The 5,606-nt window shown below is 44.0% G+C and overlaps 1 pseudogene; it reads right to left on the bottom strand.

Annotated features, from left to right (window-relative positions):
- Window positions 1–5,190: 5,190 nt before the first annotated feature.
- On the bottom strand, window positions 5,191–5,308 carry LOC124712828 (annotated as a pseudogene).
- Between the last annotated feature and the right edge of the window lie 298 nt (window positions 5,309–5,606).

The following is a 5,606-nucleotide window of genomic DNA, read 5'->3' as shown; positions in this document are numbered from 1 at the left end:
CCCGCACATTCATCCCTGTCGGTGCGTGCCTGTTGCACAAAAAACTGAAATCACTGTGCTACCTCATCCTACGTACCCTCCAGACCTGGCCCCTGCGGACTTCTTTTATTTCCAAAGTTCAAAACCCCGTTGAAAGGACGAAGATTTGCAACGAAACAAGAGATAAAAGAAAATTCGCAGATGGAGACCATGCACATTAAGTAAAAGGTAAGCGTAAAAAAATTTTTGTGGACAAAGTTTAAGAATTTTTCGAGCAGACCTCGTATGTGCATACCTACTTAGAAAGCGAGGTCGCATACGCGCCCATTTGCGTTGGTTCCCGACTCGGAAGTAAGCCGGTTCGAATCCTGGTGGTAGATGGAATTTTCACTCCCAGTATTTGGTCGGTAAGGGCAGGAGAGATGGCGGCGTGAAGTTTCTGATCATCAGTTTTTGCGCGAATGTCTTGCATTAAATTCCAAACCTCTCTGAAGTGTCTCATGAAGTGAAGGCGTTTGAGACTGTTCATGGTTACTCGTCCGTCGGATGGGGTCGTTAAGATCGGCGGCCTCGTCGATGCTATCCCCACACCAGGTTTCACCGTCTCCCTTCTCTGGTTATCATCATACAACACAACACTGTACACGCATCCATTACACTTACCTACACTCTCACATAGAGTGGAATGGTGCACTTGGAGGACGGTATACCCAGGAACACGCGATGTCTTATGATCGGTACTTCAATCTAGTGACTCATTTTAGAATCATGTAAATGAATGCGCACTAGAGTCCGAAATAGCAGTTTATAATATTTTCTACCGTTTTTGTTGTTGTTGTGTTTGTGCTACATGTCTAAATATCTCTGGTTCAACACATTAAATGCTGCATAATACGAGGGTGAGTCAAATGAAAACCTTAAATATTTTTTAAATAGTATTTATTGTGCAGAAGTGGTACAAAGCTGTATCACTCTACAACATAATCTCCCCCACGCTCAATGCAAGTCCTCCAGCGCATACAAAGTGCATAAATTCCTTTAGGAAAAAATTCTTTTGGTAGTCCGCACAACGACTCATGCACCGCGTGGCGTACCTCTTCATCAGAACGGAACTTCTTTCCACCCATTGCATCTTTGAATGGTCCTGTCCGCAGCTCGTGGTCGTGCGGTAGCGTTCTCGCTTCCCACGCCCGGGTTCCCGGGTTCGATTCCCGGCGGGGTCAGGGATTTTCACTGCCTCGTGATGACTGGGTGTTGTGTGATGTCCTTAGGTTACTTAGGTTTAAGTAGTTCTAAGTTCTAGAGGACTGATGACCATAGATGTTAAGTCCCATAGTGCTCAGAGCCATTTGAATGGTCCATACATATGGAAATCATTTGCGGCATGGTGTGGTGAGTATGGTGGATGAGAAAGACACTCAAAATGCGGGTCTGTGATTGTTGCAACTATTGTACGGGCAGTGTGGGGCCTTTCATTGTCATGTTGCAAGAGGACACCTGCTGACAGCAATCCACATCGCTTTGATTTGATTGCAGGCCGCAGATGATTTTTTAGGACATCTGTGTATGATGCACTGGTGACAGTGGTCCCTCTAGGCATGTAATGCTCCAAAATGACACCTTTTTCGTCCCAAAAGAGAGTCAGCATAACCTTCCCTTCTGATGGTTCTGTTCGAAACTTCTTTGGTTTTGGTGATGAGGAATGGCGCCATTCCTTGCTCACTCTCTTCGTTTCCGGTTGGTGGAAGTGAACCCAGGTTTCGTCCCCAGTAACGATTATTGCAAGGAAGCCATCACCTTCTCGTTCAAAGCGCCGAAGATGTTCTTCACAAGCATCAACACATCGTTCTCTCATTTCAGGAGTCAGCTGCTGTGGCACCCATCTTGCAGACACTTTGTGAAACTGGAGCACATCATGCACAATGTGGTGTGCTGACCCGTGACTAATCTGTGCCGGCCGGTGTGGCCGAGCGGCTCTCGGCGCTTCAGTCTGGTACCGTGCGACCGCAACGGTCGCAGGTTCGAATCCTGCCTCTGGCATGGATGTGTGTGATGTCCTTAGGTTAGTTAGGTTTAAGTAGTTCTAAGTTCTAGAGGACTGATGACCTCCGCTGTTAAGTCCCATAGTGCTTAGAGCCATTTTTGAACTAATCTGTAAACATTAAGCGTTTCCGTACACATGTCCACAAAACATTTTTTCTTTATTTGTGTGTGAGGAATGTTTCCTGAAAGTTTGGCCGTACCTTTTTGTAACACCCTGTAGTATTGACAAGACTGTTCGATTACAACGCTTTTAAATTTGAATCGAATATTTATACATGATCAAATTGTATCTTACAACATGTTTCCACACTGGGTCAAACCTTAGCTTTCCGGAGTAATTCAAATGGCTCTGAGCACTATGGGACTTAACATCTGTGGTCATCAGTCCCCTAGAACTTAGAACCACTTAAACCTAACTAACCTAAGGACATCACACACATCCATGCCCGAGGCAGGATTCGAACCTGCGACCGTAGCAGTCGCGCGGTTCCGGACTGAGCGCCTAGAACCGCTAGACCACCGCGGCCGGCTTATTCTTGGGAATAAGCTAATATCGTTAACAAGAAATGACATATTGAGAGGCCATTGTCAAAATATCCAGACTCGTGAACAGGGGTCGACAAGAGGTTCGTGAACTTACACCACTTATTGCCCGAACCGCCCGTTTCTGAGGCAAAATATCCTTTTAGAATGAGAAGAGTTACCCCAAAATATAATACCATACGACATAAGCGAATGGAAATAAGTAAAGTTGACTAGTTTTCGTGTCAGACGATCACTCACTTCAGATGCGTTTCGAATAGTAAAAATGGGAGCATTAAGGCTTTGAACAAGATCCTGAAAGTGGGCTTTCCACGACAGTTTACTATCTATCTGCGCATCTAGAAATTTGAACTGTTCAGTTTCACTAATCATATGCCCATTCTGCGAAATTAAAACGTCAGGTTTTGTTAAATTGTGTGTTAGAAACAGTAAAAGCTGAGTCTTACTGTCATCTAGCGTTAGTTTATTTTCTACAAGCCATGAGCTTATGTCATGAACTGCACTATTTGAAACTAAGCCAATGTTGCACACAACAACCTTCACTACCAAACTAGTGTCATCAGCAAATAGAAATATTTTAGAGTTACCCATAATACTAGAGGGCATATCATTTATATAAATAAGGAACAGGAGTGGCTCCAACACTGATCCCTGGGGCATCCCCCCACTTGATCGTACCCCACTCAGACCCCACATTACAGCCACTCTCAACACTGTGAATAATGACCTTTTGCTGTCTGTTGCTAAAGTAAGAGATGAACCACTTGTGAGCTACTCCCTGTATTCTGTAATGGTCCAACTTCTGGAGCAATATTTTGTGATCAACACAATCAAACGCCTTAGTTAAATCAAACAGATGTGCCTAACGTTCGAAACCTTTTGTTTAATCCATCCAGTACCTCACAGAGAAAAGAGAATATAGCATTTTCAACCGTTAAACAACTTCTAAAGCCGAACTGTACATTTGATAGTAAATCGTGTGATATAAAATGATCAATTATCCTTACGTATACAGCCATTTCAATAACTTTAGCAAACACTGATGGCATAAAAATAGGTCTAAAATTGTCTACATTATCCCTTTATCCCTTTTTATAAAGCGACTTCACTACTGAGTACTTTAATCGTTCAGGAAACTGACCGTTCCTAAAGGAAAACTTACAAATATGGTTAAGTACAGAGCTAACATATGCAGCACAGTACTTCAATATTCTACTAGGCACTCCATCATATCCATGAGAGCCCTTAGTCTCCAGTGATTTAATTACTGACTCAATCTCCCCCTTGTCTGTATCATAGAGGAGTATTTCAGACATCATTCCTGGAAAGGCATTTGCCAAGAGAGTTATATGATTCCCTGTAGAAACTAAATTTTTATTTAGTTCACCAGCAATGCTCAGAAAATGATTGTTAAATACTGTACATATATCTGACTTATCAGTAACAGAAATATTTTTACTACGAACTGAGTTTATAACGTCGACCTTGTGCTGTTGACCAGACACTTCCTTCAAAAATGACCATATGGTTTTAATTTTATCATGTGGATTAGCTAATCTATTTGCATACCACATACTCTTTGCCTTCCTAATAACATTTTTAAGCACCTTACGGCACTGTTTGTAATGGGCTACTGTAGCTTGATTGTGTCTACTTGTAACAAATGCTGAGGGACATTTCGACCCTTCGGGAGCTACCGAAGTCGACTGTTCGTGATGTGATCAGGGACTGTGGAACATTGTGGAAGGTGGTTGTATAAAATCGCATGAAATCAGCAGAAGGAATCACTTGTGAGCTACCAAGTGCTACTAGTAGTCCAGCCAGCTTAGTGACCCTGCATAGGGAGTTAAAAAAACGGGGTACAATGAGCGAGAAATTCTTCATAAGTCGCACTTTCTGAGGTCAGTGCTAAGCGACAGTATAGGTGGTGCAAAATACGACGCCACTGGACAGTGGGTGACTGAACACCAGTGATTTGAACTGATGGATCATGCCGGAACGTTACCTGCCATCATGTGTAGTGCCAAAAGTGAAGCTTGGAGGAGGTAGTGTTACGGTAGCGGGTGTTTTCCGTGGTGAGGTATGGTCCCCTTTTTTGTTCAAGTAAACGCTAAACTGGAAATGATATGAACACATTTTAAGCATTGTGTACTGCATACGGTAGAAGAACAATTCGGAGACGATGACTGTTTGCATTAGGACGATAATGAACCATGTAGAACGGCAGTATCTGTGAGGCAATGGTTTGTGGACATTAACATTCCTGGAATGGATGGTGGTGACCAGAGTGCTGACCTGAAGCCAATGGAATACCTTTGGGACGAATTACAATGTCGACTTCAGTCCAGACCTAACGTCCCACATCGCTACCTTCTCTCCTTTCGGCTATTGAGGAAGAAAGTGCCCCAGCACCCAGTTAATTAGCACTCCGTCTTCAGGCCACAAGTGGACCACCGGGACCATCCGACCGCCGTGTCATCCTCAGATGAGGATGCGGATAGGAGGGGCGTGTGGTCAGCACACCGCTCTCCCGGTCGTTATGATGGTTTTCTTTGACCGGAGCCGCTACTATTCGGTCGAGTAGCTCCTCAATTGGCATCACGAGGCTGAGTGCACCCCGAAAAAGGGCAACAGCGCATGGCGGCCCGGATGGTTACCCATCCAAGTGCCGGCCACGCCCGACAGCGCTTAACTTCGGTGATCTAACGGGAACCGGTGTATCCACTGCGGCAAGGCCGTTGCCTACCCAGTTGATTAATGCCTGTTAATAGGTGTCCGGATACTTTTGATCAAATAGTGTAATCTAGCATGAAACATAACCATCAACTTGACAACGAAATTCCTTAATATGTATGGCAGGGGTACGGCAGTTTATGGAAGTGATTTATGTACTGGGGGAAAACTGGAAAAGAGAGGAGTGGTTAACAGAGGGGTGCTGAATATTAAATGGACATAAGAAATGAGGAGGTTATACGCAAAATCGGCGAGGAAAGGAAGATTTGGAAAACACTAATCAGAACAAAAAATATGAGGATGATATG

This window comes from Schistocerca piceifrons, chromosome 8 (genome assembly GCF_021461385.2).
Source record: "Schistocerca piceifrons isolate TAMUIC-IGC-003096 chromosome 8, iqSchPice1.1, whole genome shotgun sequence".
NCBI lineage: Eukaryota > Metazoa > Arthropoda > Insecta > Orthoptera > Acrididae > Schistocerca > Schistocerca piceifrons.
Note: the sequence above shows the minus strand (reverse complement) of the source record. Positions and strands in the feature narration are given on the sequence as shown.